The sequence below is a fragment of the Macaca mulatta genome, chromosome X (genome assembly GCF_049350105.2).
Source record: "Macaca mulatta isolate MMU2019108-1 chromosome X, T2T-MMU8v2.0, whole genome shotgun sequence".
NCBI classification, from domain to species: Eukaryota; Metazoa; Chordata; class Mammalia; order Primates; family Cercopithecidae; genus Macaca; species Macaca mulatta.
In genome coordinates, this window is record NC_133426.1 from 56,309,409 (window position 1) to 56,330,175 (window position 20,767).

Genomic DNA, 20,767 nt, shown 5'->3' on the forward strand with positions numbered 1-20,767 from the left:
CATGTGAAGAAACACAGTAGTTTTTTAAGTGTTTTCATGGAGATATGTTTAATATTTCCAAAGATTAAAAACATGTGAACAATGATAGCCACATATGTAATGCAGGATTTCTATCCAGAATGTATTTTTTAAAATCCTACAGATCAATAAGAAAAATACAATGTACAATAATTTAAAAAGAAATTAACAAATAATTCAGAGGATTACATGTAGTCAATGAACATATAAAAAGATGTTCAATCTCATTAGTAATTAGGGAAATAAAATGAAATTGAACTATTTTCTATTCATTTGACTGGAAAATGTTTACAAGTTTTATAAGACCAAGTGTTGGCAAATGATTAGGACGGAGAAATTATAAATTATTGGTTGAAGATAAAAATGGTAGTCGTTTTGGAGGGGAATTTTTTTCATATTTATTATGACCAAAAAGGCCATATGCCCTATGTCTCAGAAATTTCACATTTTGGTGTCTATAGTAGAGCAACTCTCAATTATATACAGTTTAGTCCATATGCCATAAATATGTTAATTTTAGCATTGCTTGTAATTGTGCAAAATTATAAACAACCTAAATACCTATCCAAAGGGGAATGGCCAATTAAACTATATGGTATGTTATATTGTGTGATACAGTGCAGCAGTTTATAAAAATGTGGTGGATCTATACTAACCTACATGAAATGATCTTCAAATCACATTGTTGAGAAAAAAACCAAATCATATATGGTTCGGAAAGAATTCATACAAACCAGATTACCATGCCTATGTATTGAGAGAAGTAAAGGGCCTGAGTTTGAGGGCTTATAATCAGTCTGTGAGAATTCAGGAAGGAACTCCATAGGGCTGGTGGAGGATATGGTCAAGAGAATAGTGAATGCAAAGGTACCTCTTCTCTGAAATCTGCTATTGAAAATGCTTAGGAGTTACTTAGGAGAGTTAATATGTAAATTTATGTTTGAGCACACATGAGGGTATTAGCCCGCTTTGTCTATGAGGTTAGGAACAGTAACCTGGCAGAGAATGAGCATGGGTAGGAGACAATGGTACCAGGTACATTTTGAAAGGAACTAGGATAGGTCAGCAAGGGGAAGGTACATGTCCTGGTAAAAACAAAGCAAGCAATCATTGCCTCTTAGCTAATGCAGGCTATGAAGCCAGAACAGCTGAGGGTGAGGCCCAGAACACATGTTTTGTACCCCTCACCAGGTGAAGAGTGAAAGGAGAGCGTACCTGCTTGCTTGCTTCGTTCTTCATGCTAGATCTCTGGATCTGTTGCTTTACAGTAATACTTGTGGGCCGTCTGTCTTCCCTTAGCATTTTCTCTAAATCATATTTTCAGTACAATGTGGCTGAACCTTGATAAAAGTGGATGATCATCTCTAGGCACTTATTTTCCTTTTCTTACTTTGGTTCTTGTCATTATGAAATATAAAAACAGAGGAACGAATAAAACATATCTACAATTGAAAGAATAATTATAGCATAAAGCTACATGTGTCCACAACTCAGGTTCAGATGTAACACATTTATTGCCCAGACCTTCAGAAGCATCCAGGCACCTCTTGCTTACCACATGATCTCCTCCCTCTCCTCAAAGGTAACCTCTATCTTATTTTGAGTGATAATTATTCCCTTCTTTGTGAAAAAAAATTTTTTTGCCAATGATGAATGCAAACTTAAATCATAGCTTAATTTTCCATATTTTTGAACTTTAAATAGATTGAATCATATTGTATGTGTCCTTTTATGCTTTATTTTTCTCAGGAGTGGTTGCACAATTTATCCATGTAGATATTTGTAACTGTAGTATTTTTATTTCCGTAGCTCTGTGGTATTCTATTATGTAAACAACTATATTAATCACATTGAGCTTTGAAGTTCCCTCGTGTTGTTTCAAGTTTACAGGTAATAATGTTAAGAGAAACAATATTTCTATGAATGTTCTTTCAAATGTCTGAGGGTATACATGTGCAAGAATTTCTCTAAGGAAAATATCTAGGGGTGAAATCGCTGAGACAAAGGCATTTGCTTTTTTGTTGTTGTTGTTAGCTAGATTATGCAAAATGTTTCTCATTGCAGTTGCATGAACTGGCATTTCCACCAGCAGTGTATGAGGATTTTAATCTCTCTACATCTGTGCAAATATACGGTACAGTCTTTTTTTAATTTTTACAATTTAATGGTGTATAAGTGTATTTTACGGGGTTTTGGCATTTCCTTGTCGACTAATGAGGAGATAATTTTTTCATGTATTTATTGACCTTTTGGATTTTTCTGTTGAAGTGTCTGTTGAACTCTATAGGGGATGCTATCATGTGCCTCCCAGATACCCCTCTCCAGGACAGAAGCACTCATTGTCAAGCTACTGAGAGTGTTGGCAACAGATAGATCTCAGCTGAATTTCTCCCCAAGATAGGGCTTATCAAAAGGTACATACCTTTCTCAGGGTCGGCCTGCATCCAATGGCTGTTTGATGTGAGTATATAAAGGCCCTGACCTCCATCCCAATTCAGGACGGCTTTGAAGGGCCATTCTAGCTCCAAAAGCCCCATAGGATGGTCTGAGGTCTTTGCTGTGACTGCATTGCAGTTCTTCCTTTCCTTGTGTCCTGTGCTGCTTCTTCCACTTCCCCATAGGTTCCGATCCTGAGATCGTGTCCCAGTGCATTTTCTATGTTATTTGTAAAATCACTACATTTCTGGCCGGGCACAGTGGCTCATGCCTGTAATCCCAGCACTTTGGGAGGCCAAAGCGGACAGATCGCTTGAGGTCAGGAGGTCAAGGTCAGCCTGACCAACATGGTGAAACCCCATCTCTACTAATAATGCAAAAGTTAGCCAAGTGTGGTGGCTCACACCTGTAATCCCAGCTACTCAGGGGGATGAGGCAGGAGAATCTCCTGAACCTGGGAGGCGGAGACTGCAGTGAGCTTTGATTGTGCCACTGTACTCCAGCCTGCACGAGAGTGAGACTCTGTCTCAGAAAAAAAAAAAAAAAAAAAAAAAAAAATCAATCAAGTCGCTACATTTCTATCTTTCAAATTTAGATCTTAATTCATCCTGTAATTAATTTTTGTATGTGATGTGATAGAGGTCTTGTATCATTTTTTTCTACGTGGACGATCAGTTGTCCCAGCACTATTCATTGAAACACCCACCCTTTCCCCAACAATATGCACTACCATTTCTGTTACATTAAGTAATGCAAGTGTCAATTTTGGGGCCTCCATTTTTGTTTGAATACTATACACACTGTTACTTATAATTGCTTTAAAATTAGGCTTGATACCTGGTGGAGAAAATTGCATGAGTATCAGTTAAACCATTAATTGAGTAGATTGTATTTTTGTAATGTTAAATCAACTTTGCATTCATAGAATGAACTCACTTTGATCATAATATATTGTCCTTTATATACATTGGTATACATTTCTGAATTGGGTTTGATAACATTTAGACCATGAATAAGATTGGCCTGAATTTTTTTTTTTATGAATTGTCCTTGCCAGGTTTGAGGATCAAAGTTTTATTGGTCTCATAAAATGAATATGAGACAGTTCCAGAGTTTTCTATACTTTTTGGATAAGTTTGTTTAAGACTGGAATTATTTATTCCTTGAATATCTCAGAGTTTTTTTTGTGGGAATAATTCAGGCTATTAGCTCAACGTTTTGGATATTTTATTCTTTCTTGAGTTAATTCTGATGTTATATTTCTCCTGGGGATTTGCTGGTTTCACTACAATTTAAAATTTACTAGCATAAAGCTGTTAATAATTGCTTCATTTATTCTACAATTTCTTTTGAAATTTTTCCAACCTATAGAAAAGTTGAAAGAATATTGCAATGAACACCCACATGCCCTTCATCCAAATGTACCAATGCTCATCATTTTGCCGCATGACTCTTACCTGTTTATCTATCTATCCACATGCGCACGCGCGCGCACACACACACACACACACACAAACTTTTAGTTGAACGATTTGAAAGTCAGTGGAATAGAGGTCATGACAATCGACCAATAAATACTTTTGTATGCATCGCTTAAGAACAAATATATTCTCCTACATAACCATAATGCATAATTGAGAGAATAAAAATAATTCCATAATTTTTTACCTACTATAAAGTTGTATTGAAATCTATCTAATTGCCCCTAAAATGCCTTCGATCTTTTTTTTTTTTTTTTCCAGCCTAGGATTCGGTGAAGTTTTACACATTACATTTGGTTATATCTCTTTGGTGTGTTTTAATGAAAATGAAGTATCTTGGAATTTTGTTTACTTATTAATGACATTGAATACTTTTTAAGAGTCTAAGCCAGGTCTTATAGAATGTTTCTCATTCTGGATTATTATGATTCTTTCCTTATGACATTCATATAAAATAATTTTTGTTAAAATACTACATAAGTTATACTATGTAATTCACATTTCATCTTATGAGGTACATAATGTAAATTTATCTCAGTATTTGAAATGCCACATTTGATCACTGCATTAACTGACTTTCCAGATTTCTTCATTGTGAAAGTACATTTTCCTATGTAATTTGTAAGAAATTAATGGGATGATATTCTGTTCTCCATCAATTTCTCTGAGATTAATGCCCAAGAGTACTATATTTTAGTGAAATGCTAAATGTGTATTGAGTTTTAATCTTAGTTCTATGGTTTTATTTTTTTTTAATTTCTAGAAATTCTATTTGGTTATTGTATAAATTTGTGGGATCATTCTTTATAGTGTACTGTTCATTACAGATATTTTAAGCTCATATTTTACCTCTTTAAATGTAACAAGCATAGTCATTATATATTTTTTCTCTGAGAATTCCAACATCAGAAGTTTTTGTGGGTCTTTCTCTACTATCAGTTTGTTTATGACAGTTCTCCCTCACAGTTCCTTATTCTGCTCTGTTACTAGTTATTTTTTTGTGTGGTGGGCAGCCTATTCTTGAAAATTTATTTGTAGGACTTCTTTAAGAGCTTGGATGATGGAACCTTTTTCCATAGGGAATTGGTATTTGCTTCTTTCAGGTCTCTTGGGGTATTATTAGTGTAGAATGACATTAAATAACAGCTAGAGGCATTTAGGGCCACATAGATTATGGGAATTTGGGTTGTAATTCTCATAAGGGTGTGCTTGAGTTATAAAATCTCAGTGATGGCTTCATCCCCTGCATTGCATAGGAACCAGGCAACTTTCTTTGCAGTTCTCTGGGGGCTGCTGTGGGTTGGATATGTTTGTATCTACTTCATTCTTTCACTGAAAATATAGCTCTTTAGGGTTCCAAATTTGTGGAATCAGGGTCTGTTGTTAGATTTCTCATCTTACATGGAGTCCAGACTTTGTCTTCCATCCCTTTAGAATACCAAACCCATGAAAACAAGTGTTCAATGTGCAAAAGTGGCTTCGATGCTCCTGTGATTTTTGTGGACTGCCACATTTTGTAGATTTTGGCCTGAACAAAAAATCATACTATTTTGCCAGCTCTTTATGATATAAGAATAATTTTTGTACATTATTTGCACTTTAGTTGTTTTCAGCATAAGCATTAGTCAAGACACCTAACCTGCTATTTTACTGATATTGGAAGACTTATCTCTAAATACTTTAAATTTCATCCATATGTGGCTATTTGTTGCCATGGGATAAGATAAACCAAAATATAGCAGTATAGCATAGTGCTTAAATACACAGTCTTAGGAGTCATAGAAAAGTGGGTTTAAATCACAGCTCTTTCCCTACCTGTGTCAATTCAGCTAACTTTTAAAATTCTTCTGCTGAATTTTAATTTTTGTTTTTTCCTTTTCTCATCACCCACATTTTACTAATTTTAATCCTTTTCCATGTTTTCTTTCAGTCTTCTTTTTTAAAAACATATTTTAGGTTCAGAATTACATATGCTGGTTTGTTACATAGGTAAATTGCATGTTTGGTTTGGTTTGTAAATTGGGGTTTGGTGAAAAGATAATTTTGCCACCCAGGTAATAAAGCATAATACATGATAGTACACGATACGGTAGTTTTTCAATCCTCATCCTCCTCCCTTCCTCCACCCTCAAGTAGGCCCCAGTGTCTGTTGTTTCCTTCTTTGTGTCCACATGTACTCAATATTTAGCTCCCACTTATAAGTGAAAACATGTGGTGTTGGGTTTTCTCCTCCTGTGTTAGTTCACTTAGGATAATAGTCTTTAGTTTCATCCATATTGCTGCACAGGACATGATCTTGTTCATTTTTATGGCTGTAGAGTATTCCATGATGTATATGTATCACATCTTTATTCATCCTACCACTGATGGTCATTTAGACTGATTTCATGTCTTTGCTATTGTGAATAGTGCTGCAGTGGACATACATGTGCATGTGGCTTTATGGTAAAGTGATTTATATTCCTTTGGGTATATACACAATAATGGGATTGCTGGGTCAAATGGCAATTCTGCTTTGAGTTCTTTCGGAAATTGCCAAACTGCTTTCCCCAATGGCTGAATTAATTTACATTTCCATCAGCAGTGTACAAGCATAACCTTTTCTCTGAATCCTCACCAGCGTTTATTATTTTTTGACTTTTTAATAGCCATTCTGACTGGTATAAGATGGTATCTCACTGTGGTTTTGACTTGCATTTCTCCAGTGATTAGTGATGTTTAGTATTGTTTTCATGTGCTTGTTAGCTGTATGCATGTCTTCTTTTGAAAAGTGTCTGTTCATGTTATTTGCCCACTTTTTAATGGAGTTGTTTGTTTTTTGCTTATTGATTTAATTTCCTTATAGATTCTGGATATTAAACGTTTGTTGGATGCATAATTTTCAGATATTTTCTCTGATTCTGTAAGTAATCTGATTACTCTGTTGATAGTTTCTTTTGCTATGCGGAAGCTTTTTAGTTTAATTAGGTCATATTTGTCAATTTTTGGTTTTGATAAAATTGCTTTTGGTGTCTTTGTCATGAAATTGCTGCCAGGGTCCTTATCCAGAATGGTATTTCCTGCATTATCTTCCAGGGTTTTTATAATTTTAGATTTTACATTTAAGTCTTTAATTCATCTTCAGTTAATTTTTGTATACTGTATAAGGAAGGTGTCAAGTTTCAGTTTTCTGCATATGGCTAGCGAGTTATCCCAGCACCATTTATTGAATAAGGAGTTCTTTCCCCACTGCTTGTTTTTGTGAACTTCGTTGAAGATTAGATGGTTACAGATGTGTTGCATTATTTCTGGGCAATTTTGTTCCATTGGTCTAATGTATCTGTTTTTGTACCAGTACCATTTTGTTTTGGTTACTGTAGCTTTGTAGTATAGTTTGAAGTTGCATAACATAATGTCTCCAGCTTTGATCTTTTTGCTTTGGATTGCTTTGCCTTATTCAATTTTTTTTTTTTTTTTGGTTCCATATGAATTTTAAGAACTTCTGTGGAGGCCGGGAGTGGTGGCTCATGTCTGTAATCCCAGCACTTTGGGAGGCCGAGGTGGGTGGATCACGAGGTCAGGAGATCGAGACCATCCTGGCTAACATGGTGAAACCCCGTCTCTACTAAAAATACAAAAAATTAGCCAAGCGTGGAGGCAGGTTCCTGTTGTCCCAGCTACTCAGGAGGCTGAGGCAGGAGAATGGCAAGAACCCGGGAGGTGGAGCTTGCAGTGAGCCGAGATCGTGCCACTGCACTCTAGCCTGGGTGAAAGAGTGAGACTCCATTTCAAAAAAAAAAAAAAGTTCTGTGGAAAATGTCATTGGTACTTTGATAGGAATAGCATTGAATCTGTAAATTGCTTCGAGTAGTATGGTCATTTTAACAACATTAATGCTTCCTATACATAAGCAAAGAATGCTTCCATTTGTTTGTGTCATCTCTAATTTCTTTGAGCAGTGTTTTGTAATTCTTATTGTAGAGAACTTTCACCTCCCTAGTTAGCTTTATTATATTTCTAGATATTTTATTCTTTTTGTGGCTATTGTGAACGGGATTGTGTACTTGATTTTGCGCTCAGCTTGAATATTGTTGGTGTATCGGAATCCTGCTGATACTTGTACATTGACTTTTATATCCTGAAATTTGCCAGCATTGTTTATCAGGTCAAGGAGTTTTGGAGTGAGACTGTGGGGTTTCTAGGTATAAAATTATGTCATCTGCAACCAGGGAGAGTTTGACTTCCTCTCTTCCTGATGGAATGCCTTTTATTTCTTTCTCTTGCTTGATTGCCCTGCTCAGGTATTCCACTACTATGTTGAATAGGAGTGGTGAGAGAGGGCAAGAGGGCAACCTTGTCTTGCCGCAGTTCTCTAGGAAAATGCTTCCAGCTTTTACACATTCTCAGTATTATATTGGCTATAGGTTTGTCATAGGTACCTCTCATTATTTTGAAGTATGTTCCTTCAAGGCCTACTTTGTTGAAGGTTTTTAATATGAAGAGATGTTGAATTTAATTGAAAGCTTTTTCTGCACTATTGATATGCTCATGTGGTTTTTCAGTTCAGTTCACGTCGTGAATCACGATTACTGATTTGCCTATGTTGAACCAACCTTGCAACCCAGGGATAATGCCTACTTGATTGTGGTGGATGAGATATTGATGTGCTGTTGGACTCCATTTGCTACTATTTTGTTGAGAATTTTTGCATCTATCTTCATCAAGGATATTGGCCTGAACTTTTCTTTTTTGTTCTGTCTATGCTAGATTTTTGTATCAGGATGATGCTGGCCTCATAGAATGGAGTTTGGGATTAGTACCTATTCCTCAGTTTTTTGGTATAGTTTCAGTAAGAATAGTACCAGCTCTTCTTTATATATCTGGTAGAAGTTGCCTGTAAATCCATCTGGTTCTAGGCTTTTTCTCGTTGCTAGGCTTTTTATTACTGATTCAATTTTGGTATAAACTCTTGGTCTTTTCAGGGATTCCATTTCTTCCTGTTTCAATCTTTGGAGGTTGTATGCTTCCAGAAATGTATTCGTTTCTTCTAGGTTTTCTAGCTGGTATGTATAGAGGTGTTTGTAGTACTTTCCGAGGTTTTTTTGTATTTCTGTGGGGTTGACGGTAATGTGTCCATTGTCATTTCTGATTGTGTTTATTTTAATCTTCCCTCCATTTTTTCTTATTAGTGTAGCTAGGGGTCCATCTCTCTTACTTATTCTTTCAGAGACCCAACTACTAGGTTTATTGATCCTTTGTATGGTTTTTCACATTTCAATTTCCTTCAACTGGGCTCTGATTTTATTTCTTGTCTTCAGCGAACTCTGTTATTGGTTTGCTGTTGTTTCTCTAAATCTTCTAGGTGTGATATTAGGTTCTTAAGTTGAGATCTATCTGACTTTTTGAGGTGAGGATTTACCACTATAAACTAACCTTTTAATATTGCTTTAGTTTTGTCCAGAGATTCTGGTATGTTGTATATTTGATCTCATTAGTTTAAAAAAAATTCTCGATTTTTGCCTTAATTTCTTTTTCTTTAAATTTTCTTTAAGTTCTGGGATACATATGCAGAACATGCAGGTTTGTTACATAGGTATACATGTGCCATGGTGGTTTGCAGCATCCATCAACCCGTCATCTAGTTTTTTAGCCCCGCATACATTAGGTATTTGTCCTAATGCTCTCCCTCCCCTTGCCCCCCACCCCCAACAGGCCCCAGTGTGTGATGTTCCCATCTCTGTGTCCATGTGTTCTCACTATTCAACTCCCAATTATGAGTCAGAGTATGTTATGTTTGATTTTCTGTTCCTGTGTTAGTTTGCTGAGAATGATGGTTTCCAGCTTCATCCATATCCCTGCAAAGGACATGAACTCATCCTTTTTTATGGCTGCATAGTATTCCATGGTGTATTTGTGCCACATTTTCTTTATCCGGTTTATCATTGATGGGCATTTGGGTTGGTTCCAAGTCTTTGCTATTGTAAATAGTGCTGTAATAAACATATATGTGCATGTGTCTTTATAGTAGAATGATTTATAATCATTACTTTGGTAACCATTACAATGGGATTGCTGAGTCAAATGGCATTTCTGGTTCTAGATCCTTGAGGAATTGCCACACTGTCTTCTACAATGGCTGAACTAATTTACACTCCCACCAACAGTGTAAAAGCATTCCTATTTCTCCATATCCTCACCAGCATTTGTTGTTTCCTGACTTTTTAATAATCGCCATTCTAACTGGCATGAGATGATATCTCATTGTGGTTTTGATTTGCATTTCTCTAATGACCAGTGATGATGAGCTTCTTTTCATATGTTTGTTGGCCATGTAAATGTCTTCTTTTGAGAAGTGTCTGTTCATATCCTTTGCCCACTTTTTGATTGGGTTGTTTGTTTTTTTCTTGTAAATTTGTTTAAGTTCCTTGTAGAGTCTGGATATTAGCCCTTTGTGAGATAGACACATTGCAAAATTTTTCTCCCATTCTGTAGGTTGCCTGTTCACTCTGATGATAGTTTCTTTTGCTGAGCAGAAGCTCTTTAGTTTAATTAGATCCCATATGTCAATGACTTTCGTTGCAATTGCTTTTGATGTTTTAGTCATGAAGTCTGCCCATGCCTATGTTTTCTTTTAGGGTTTTTATGGTTTTAGGTTTTACATTTAAGTCTTAAATCCATCTTGAGTTAATTTTCATATAAGGAGTAAGGAAAGGGTCCAGTTTCAGTTTTCTGCATATGACTAGCCAGTTTTCCCAGCACCATTTATTAAATAGGGAATTCTTTCCCCATTGCTTATTTTTGTCATGTTTGTCAAAGATCAAGTGGTTGTAGCTGTGTGGTGTTATTTCTGAGGCCTCTGTTTTGTTCCATTGGTCTGTATATCTGTTTTGGTACCAGTACCATGCATTTTTGGTTACTGTAGACTTGTAATATAGTTTGAAGTCAGGTAGCGTGATGTCTCCAGCTTTGTTCTTTTTGCTTAGGATTGTTTTGGCTATGCTGGCTCTTTTTCGGTTCCATAAGAAATTAAAATAATTTTTTTCTAATTCTGTGAAGAAAGTCAATGGTAGCTTGATGGGAATATCATTGAATCTATACATTATTTTGGGTAGTATGTTTTGCCTTAATTTCATAGTTTACTCACTGATCATTTGGAATAAGGTTGTTTAATTTTCATGTAATTGTATGGTTTTGAGTGATTTTCTTGTTATTGATTTCTATTTTCATTGTGCTGTGGTCCAAGAGTGTGGTTGGTATGGTTTTAGTTTTTGTGAATTTGGTGAAGATTTTTTTATTCTGTGGTCGCTTCTATAGCATGTGCCACATGTGGCTGAGAACAGTATACATTCTGCTAATTTTAGATGGAGTGTTCTGTAGATGTCTATTAGGTCCGTTTGGTCAAATGTCGAGTTTAGATCCTGAATACTTTTGTTAGGTTTCTGACTCAGTGATCTGTCCAGTACCCTCAGTGGGAAATTGATGTTTCCTAGTACTGTTACGTGGGAATCTAAGTCTCTTTGTAAGTCTCTAAGAACTTACTTTATGAATCTAGGTGCTCCTGTGTTTGGTGCTTATTTATTTAGGATAGTTAGGTCTTCTTCTTGAAATGAACCCTTTACCATTTTATGGTAAATGCCCGTCTTTGTCTTTTTTGATCTTTGTTGGTTTAAAGTCTGTTTTGTCTGAAATAAGGATAACAACATCTTCTTGTTCTTGTTTTCTATTTGCTTGGTAGATTTTTCTCCATCTTTTTTTGTTTGAGCCTATTGCTGTCGTTCCATGTGAGATGGGTCTCTGGAGGACAGCACACCATTGAGTCTTGCTTCTTTATCCATCTTTCCACTCTGTGAGTTTTAATTGGGGAACTCATTCCATTTACACTTTAAGTTAATATTCATATGTGTAGATTTGTTCCTGTCATGTTCTTAGCTGGTTATTATGCAGATTTGATTGTGTGGTTGCTTTATAGCATCAATGGTCTGTTTACTTAAGTGTGTTTATGCAGTGTCTGGTCTGTCCCTACCATATTTAGTATTCGTTTTGGGACTTCTTATAAAGCAGATCTGGTAGTAAAGTAGTCCCATGGTATTTGCTTGTCTGAAAAGGATCTTATTTCTCCTTTGCATGTGAAGCTTAGTTTTACTGGATATGAAATACTTGATTGGAAATTCTATTCTTTAAGAATGCTGAATATTCACCTCCAATCACTTCTGGCTTATATGGTTTCTGCTGAAATGTCTGCTGTTAGCATGGTGGAGTTCCCTTTGTAGGTGACCTGCTTTTCCTCTCTAGCTGTCTTGAACATTATTTCTTTCATTTCAATCTTGGAGAATCTGATGTGTATGTGTCTTGGGGTTGACCTTGTGTAGTATCTCATAGGGATTCTCTGCATTTCCTGAATTTGAATATTGGCCACTCTACCAAGCTTGGGGGAATTTTCATGGATAATACCTTGAAATTTGTTTTTTAAGTTGCTTGCTTTCTCTCCCTCTCTCTCGAGGGCACCAATGAGTCTTAGATTTTGTTTCTTTACATAATTCAATATTTCTCAGAGGTTTTGTTCATCTTTTTGTTATTCTTTTTATTATTGTTGCATGAGTTAGTTCAGAGAAACAGTCTTGAAGATCTGAGATTCTTTCCTCAGCTTGATGTATTCTGTTGATAATACTTCTGATTGCACTATGAAATTCTTACAGTGTGCTTTTCAGCTGTATCATACCCATTTGGTTCTTTCTTAATATGATCATTTTTTTTCTATCAGCTCCTGTAATGTTCCATTGTAATCTTTAGATTTCTTGGATTGGGTTTTGACTTTCTCCTGAATCTCAGTTGTCTTTGTTCCTATCCATATTCTGAATTATATTTCTGTCACTTTAGCCATTTCAGCCTGATTAAGAACTTTTGCTTGGGATTTCATGCAGTCATTTAAAGGAAAGAAGACACTCTAGCTTTTTGGTTCGCCAGAGTTATTGCACTGGTTCTTTCTTATTTGTGTGGGCAGATGTTCCTTTAACTATAGTTTGATTTGAGTACAGTTAGTTGACTTCTTTTCTTTATGTTTTCAGAGGGATGGGGGCTTTATGCAGTGTCTTTATTTGTAGCTGAGTTCTTGTCCTTAATTTCACAGGGGGGAATATATTTTTGGTGTTGAAGTTTGGGCTGTGATCCAGCAGATGGTGGTTACTCATAATGAGTGGTAGGTAGGCTCTTGCTGAGCCACGTGGCTCCTCTGTATTTCCTCATGATTGCAGCCATGCTCACTCCCGATGCTCTGAAAGTAGGAACTTCTCTCCCACTCAGATGCTGGCTGAAGACTTCGGATTCGCTCTCTCAGGCTACACAATGTAGCCCTGGAGTAAGCTCAGGCTTTCTGTTTCTTCCCAAGCTCAGAGGCAGCAGAAGAAGGGACATTGGTGGTGGCGGTGGCCGTGGCAGGAGGCGTTTCACATGTTTCTTGGGGCTCCAACGCAGAGAAATGCAGAGCCGCTGACAGTAAATGCATTTGGTCTGGGGTGAGGTGGCTGCATTGTGGGCCCAAGCCAGGGGGCTGTGCTTGGTGAGGAGCAGGGTGTATGGGAGACTCACGTGGAAGATGGACTGACTTCTTCTCCTTAGGTTGGCTGAAGACTGATGGAGATGTGGCACTCAGGGTTTTTGCTCCTTTCCTAATCTGAAGGCAGAAATGGCAGTACCACTGGAAGCCTTACCTCAGAAAAATGTAGAAACACTGGTACTGGGAATGTTCATACATGGGGTGGGGAAGCTTTACTGCTGGCCCAAGGTGGGGGGCCCACATGGTAAAGAGCAGGGGATCGAGGGCTCGGAGAGAGGAGAGACTGAGCTGCTATCTGTATGGCAACTCTGTCATGCTGGAAGCGTGAGTAAAGCCCTCAGGTTATTTTGTTTCCTCAGGATCTTTTGTTTAAGGGCTTTACTCATGCTTCCAGCATGACACGGTCACCACACAGACAGCACAGTTTGCAACTGTAAAAATACAGAACCAGCCCAAATGCTCACAAATCAATGAGTGGATAAAGAAAATGTTATATATGTATGTGTATATATATAAAAAAACATTTCAATATAATAATATTTGGTTATATATATATACACACACACACGTATATATGTATATATATAACATCATAATGGAATTCACAGCAACCTGGATGGAATTGAAGACTATTATTCTAAGTGATGTAACTCAGTAATGGAAAACCAAACATCGTATTTTCTCACTCACATGTGGGAGCTAAGCTGTGAGGATGCAAAGGCATAAAAATGATACATTGGATTTTGGGGACATGGGAGAAAGGGTGGGGACAGTGAGGGATAAAAGACCACGCATTGGGTTGAGTGTACACTGCTGAAGTGATGGGTGCACAGATATCTCAGAAATCACCATTAAATAACTTATTCATGAAACTAAACATCACCTGTTACCCCAAAGCCTATTGAAATAAAAAAAAATTAAAAATTAAAAACAAATCAAAACAAAAAAAGTGAATTACACCTATGGCTTTTATACAACTAAAACTTGGTAAAGTATCAAAGACATCTGAATTTAATTATCAAAATGTCTGAATATTGTGTTGGTTTAAAAGTAGTAAAATGTGTATATACATAAATCATGTATTATATATTTATCTCATAAAACATGTTTATTGTCTCAATTTCAGCAAAATAAATTATGTTGTCATGATGAAATTTTTTTATAATCAAGATTATCATATCCCTGAAGGAATAAAAAATAAAATGAAGTAACTACTAAAAGTGTAAAAAAAAAAAACAGACCAAAGAGATATAACCAAATGTAATGTGTAAAACGTCACCAGATCCTAGATGGAAAAAAAGAAAAAAAAACTATAAAAGGCATTTTAGGGAAAATTGAATAGGTTTCAATACAACCTTATAGTAGGCAAATTTATGGAATTATTTTTGTCTCAATTATGATAATGTATTATGGTTATGTAGAAGAATATATTTATTCTTAAACAATGCACACTAAAGTATTTATTGGTCGATTGTCATGACCTCTATTCTACTCACTTTCAAATTGTTCAACTAAAAGTGTGTGTGTATGTGTGTGTGCGTGCGTGTGATTAGATAAATAGATAAGAGTCATGTGGCAAAGTGATGAGCATTGGTAAATTTGGATGAAGGTATGTGGGTGTTCATTGCAATATTCTTTCAACTTTTTTGTAGGTTTGAAAAATTTCAAAAGAAATTGTAGAATAAGTGAAGCAATTATTAACAGCTTTATGCTAGTAAATTTTAAATTGTAGTGAAACCAGCAAATCACCAGGAGAAATGTAACATTAAAATTAACTCAAGAAAGAATAAAATATGCAAAACGTTTAACTAGTAGATTAAATTATTCTGGCCAAAAAAAAAACTCTGAGGTATTCAAGGAATAAATAATTCCAGTCTTAAACAAACATATCCAAAATGTATTGAAACGTCTGGAACTGTCTCATATTCATTTTATTTTATTTTATTTATTTTTTAATTTATAAACAAGAGAAATTTATTGCTCATACTTCTGGAGGCTGGGAAGTCCAAGATCAAGACAACAACACATTCAATGTCTGGTGAGATCTTGCTCTCTACTTCCAAGATGGTGCTTTCTTACTGTAACTTAATGTGGTGGGAAGGCAAGGCAGCTCCCTTCAAATTCATTTATTAGGACACAAATCTCATCCCCAAAGACCCCACTTCTTAATATTATTATTACATTGGGTATTAAGTTCAAAAAATCAATTTTGGGGGAAACATCAACATTCAGATCATAGTAGGTAGAATAAATTTCATATGAAAATTAGCTCCATCTACAAATAACTATTATTATATTTTATTTGATATCCCTACAGAAGCTTAATATGAATACCCATATATACATGATTTAAAACAAAATATCTGCTGTTTTGTAACATGCTTTTTTTTCCATTAAGCAAGAATATTGGCAATACTGTTCCATGTCATTAAATATTCTGGTATAACATCACTGAAATGTGGCATAAATATTCCATTATCTGGATGTCACATATTTTATTCAACCAAACACTTGTAATTTTCCCCAGTATTTCACTAATATAAAAGTGAGATGGATGACTTTATATAAAAATCTTTCTATACATCTCAGACAAATTCTTAGAAGTCAATAGGTAAGAAACTGCTAATATATATTGCAAATATGCCCTAGAAAGATAGTATCAATTCATTGTCCTATCAGCAACATTTCCCAGTAAAAATACCCAGGACTTGTGAAATACAAGAATCACCTACCCTTGATTTCTTTAGCACAATTATCTCCATTATTATAGAAATGCTTCAGACTAGGCCTCTGCCTATGGACATTAGTCATTCCAAAATATTTACTTCCTTCTCTGACACTTTTGTGGAAAAAATATGCTTCACTACCTCCTTGAGTTTAGGCTTGGCCGTGTGGTCAGGGCTTGCCTGGTTGTGCAACCTCTCTTGTTTCTCCACATTGCCATGAGTTAAGTTTCTCCTGGAAAGTGTTTAATTGAAGAAGGATGAAGCCTCAGGCAGACTTAGGTCCAATCAGCAGCTTATAGCTGTCCAGCCAAGCCCAGCCTATATCAGCCACATGTGAATGAAATCAACACCTTAGTGTTGTATGACACTGAAATTATGTGGTTGTATATTTTGCAACAATGGCTGACTTATACTCTGGTAACTGACAACACCCATGAGAAAGGAACTGACCAGCACCTGGGGCAGACTGCTCTGTCCCTGGCTCCTCGCACCTTTCCTTTGATCTGTCTGTGTAAGTGATTGCTCCTTAATTTCCAGGTGTCAGCAGGTGAGTTGAGCTAAAGTTATTATCCTAGTTGTGCCATTTCACTCTTACATGTTTTTTCCATTTTTACTTTCTCTTTGTTCTAAACCTCAGTCCCAATCCAGTGCAAGGGGCTAATAGAATGTGGAACAGCATTTGGCTTCTAAAATGTCAAACTATAATGAGAAAAGGAAAACAATTATTAACAGAACCAGTAACAGACACCCATGGGGTGCATCCTTTTATCCTACACATTGTAAAGGCAATGCAGTGAGGTTATCAGCAGAGTCTAAACATCAGATGCATGACTTCAATGGAGAAGCTGTGATACAGTTTCTTAAACGCTTAATAAAAAGGACAACTTTAGTAAAAAACAAAACAGAACAAAACAACAACAAGAACCATATGCAGCTTAATTAACTCTTGTGGATAAATTCCAAACATTTTATTCTAGGGACTGCTCAAGATCCTTGTTTTAGGGACAAATTTTGGTATTTTCAACATTTTATTAACTCATGGAACTTCTGCAAAACCATTCCACAGATAATGATCTCAAGATTATACTGCTTAACTCAGTTAATCAACATTTATCGGCCATGTGCAGGAATATCTGTTAAAGACCAGGAATCCAAAGACTCACATGCATGTTTCCTGTGCTCAGCAAGTTTACAACGTAGCAGAAGAAGAGAGACACAGCATATAAATTAGTCCACTTTAGAAGTGCTGTGACTGACCTATGGACAAGGTACTATCTAAGGGAAGAGGAATGATGTAAAACCAGGCTTCAACCCAGTACCCTGTCTCCCATTGTATCAAACCACACTGCATTTTACATAGCAGACCTTTTTAGTTTCATTTTCTGCTTTGCCTGGCTTCTTGCCACCAAGTCATATACTGTCATCCCAGTTTTTCTACATAACTCACCTCCTGTTTTTTTTTTTTTTTTTTTGAGACGCAGTTTCACTTTTGTTGCCCAGGCCGGAATGCAATGGTGCGATATTGGCTCACTGCAAACTCCGCCTCCTGGGTTCAAGTGATTCTCCTGCCTCAGCCTCCTGAGTAGCTAGGATTACAGGTGCACACTACCATGCCCAGCTAATTTTGTATTTTTAGCAGAGATGAGGTTTCACCATGTTGGTCAGGCTGGTCTTGAACTCCTGACCTCAGGTGATCTGCCCGCCTCAGCCTCCCAAAGTGCTGGGATTACAGGAGTGAGCCACTGTGGCCCCCACCTCCTTTTTTTTTCTTTTTTATTCGTTAAATTCTAGGGTACATGTGCACAACGTGCACAGACTCAGGCTCCAGGCCAGCCCCAGGAACAGACAAACCTCCAATCCTAGTCATCATGCTGGTACCTGCAAGCCAGCCTCCATGTTGGCCCCTGTGTATACAAACTCCAAGATTACTCAGTACCAGGTCAGCCTCTGCATGCCTAGCTACAAGTCAGCTCCAGGTTTCAGACCAACCCAGAGTTGACTTGGCCAACACGTCCCCAGGCTTCAGGCCTGCTGCCAAGTCAGCACCCCTGGCCTCAAGTACCCCACTGGTACTTATGGACACAGATTCTAGGCCTGCTTAGTGCTAGGCTGGTCCTTGCCTCTGCACTCTCCATGCTGGCCCTGTAGTCCCCTGCTCTAGCAAATCCAGGGTCCAATCCTGCTCCAAAAGATCCAGAGTCCAGGCCTATCAGAGACAATTCCAGTGCTGGGCCAGGCCCCAGATACCTAAGCTTCATGTCTGCCCCTATGAACTCAGGTCCCATGTGAGTCCTTGTGGTCCAAGTCCAACTCTTGCAGACCTAGCCTGTGGGCCAATACCCACACAGCGAGCTTTCGAGCTGGCCTCAGAATAGTTAGGCTCCAGGTCAGTCCTACAGCCTCAGGCTCCAGACCAAATCCTGTGGCTCAAGGCTTTAGGTCAGCATGCATAACGACAGGATCCACACCTTCTGCCACAGACCTAGACTCCATGCTTACACCTGCACCAGGCTGGCTCTAGGCTAGGCCCTGTGGCCTCAGGTTCTAGTGGCCCCAGCATTCAAGTCAGCTCCATTAGACTCAAGAGTCCAGGCCTAACCCAGTGGATCCCAGTGCCAGACTGGCCTCCGTGAATCAAGGCTCAGTACCATTCCTGCAGACAGGTACTTCAGGCCAACACATGGACCCGTGTCCCAGGAATGCCCCTATGGAGTGAGGCTCCAGACCTTTTTCAGTAGACCCAAGGGCCAGGCCCAGCCCTAGCTTAGTTCCTGGCTGGCCTCTGCAAACGCAGGCTCAAGGCCCACTCTTATGCCAGGTAAGCCCCTGTGGACCTAGGCTTTGAACTGGCCCCTGTGGATATAAGACAAAGGCCCCAGGCCCACCCTCCTGGATACAAGGTCTAGGCCCACTACTGCAGACCGAATTAGCTGGTTTCTCCTGGTAGATCCGAGTTCCATAACTCCCAGGCCAAACCCCATGGACTCGGATGCCAGGGCCTCTCACATGCTGACCCAGACCAGGTTACCCAAGGATTTCAGCATCAAGTCCACACTGGATGGCAGTCTCATAATCACCAGGTAGGCTGACTGGTAAAAGTTTTCTCAGAAAAAGTCAGTCTGCAAAGACTGAAATAATTACCCACTTATTCAAATGTGTGGATATTAATATATGGCAACAAGAAACATTTAAAACTGAGATGTAACACCACCAAAAGAATACAAAAATTTTCCAGTAGAAAAGTCCCCAAAATGGGGAGATATGTGAACTGCCTGACAAATAATCCAAAATAATTCTTTTGAGAAACTCTGCGAATGTCAACAATACACAGAAAAAATAATTCAATGAAGTCAGAAAAGAAGTAAACAATGAAAATAAAAAATTTAAGAGAGACATTAAAATTATTTTTAAAAGTCAAAAATTCTTGAGTTGAAAAATACAATGAATGAAATGCAAATAGAGTAGCATCAGCAGCAGAACTGATCAAATAGAAGAAAGAATCAGCAAACTTGAAGATAGGTTATTGGAAGATATACAACCAAAGGGAAAAAGAGAAGAAAGAATTTTTTTAAATGAAAAAAATGCAAATGGGATATATGTGACAACCTCAAAAGAGTAAAGCATGTGTTATAAAAAAAAGAGCAAGATAAATGAGACAAGGGATTAAAAATCTTATTTTTAAAAAACCAGAAAGCTTTCCAATTCTGGGGGAAGATCTGAATGTCTAGGTATGGGAAGACTCAAGCTCTCCAGTCACATTTAATCAAAAGAAGATTACACCAAGACATAATTAAACTCAAAAGTCAAAGACAAAGAAAAATCCTGAAAGCAACAAAAGGGAAAAAAGCAAATCACTTAAAACAGTTCCAATAAGGTTAGCAATATACTTCTCAGTAGTAACCTTACGGTCCAGCATAGAGTAGGATCGCATATTCAAAGTGTTGAAAGAATACACTGTCAACCCAAAATACTGTACCTGGCGAGATCATCCAGAAATAAAGAAAAAACAACAGCAACAAAAAAAACCACTTCCCCATACAAACAAAAGCTGAGGGAGTTTTTTTTGTTGTTGTTGTTGTTTTAACCACCAGACCTGTGTTAAAATAAATGCTAAAGAGAGTTTGTCAAGTTGAAGAAAAGGATGCTAATTAGCAAAACAAAAATATATGAAATATAAAGCTCATTGATAAAATTACAAAGTCATATTTGGAATACTCTAATACTGTAATAATGGTGGTGGGGAAATTGCTTCTTTGTATAGTATAAGAGTTAAAAATTAAACTATTAAAAATAATGGCTTCGATTATGGATAAACTGTTAATGGATAGATGATCTAAAAGGATATATATATATATATGTATATATATATACACATACACACACACACACATACACACACACACATACATATAGACATCAAAAGTGTTAAATTTTTTTTTTTTTTTTGAGACGGAGTCTCGCTCTGTCGCCCAGACTGGAGTGCAGTGGCCGGATCTCAGCTCACTGCAAGCTCCGCCTCCCGGGTTTACGCTATTCTCCTGGGTTTACGCTATTCTCCTGCCTCAGCCTCCCGA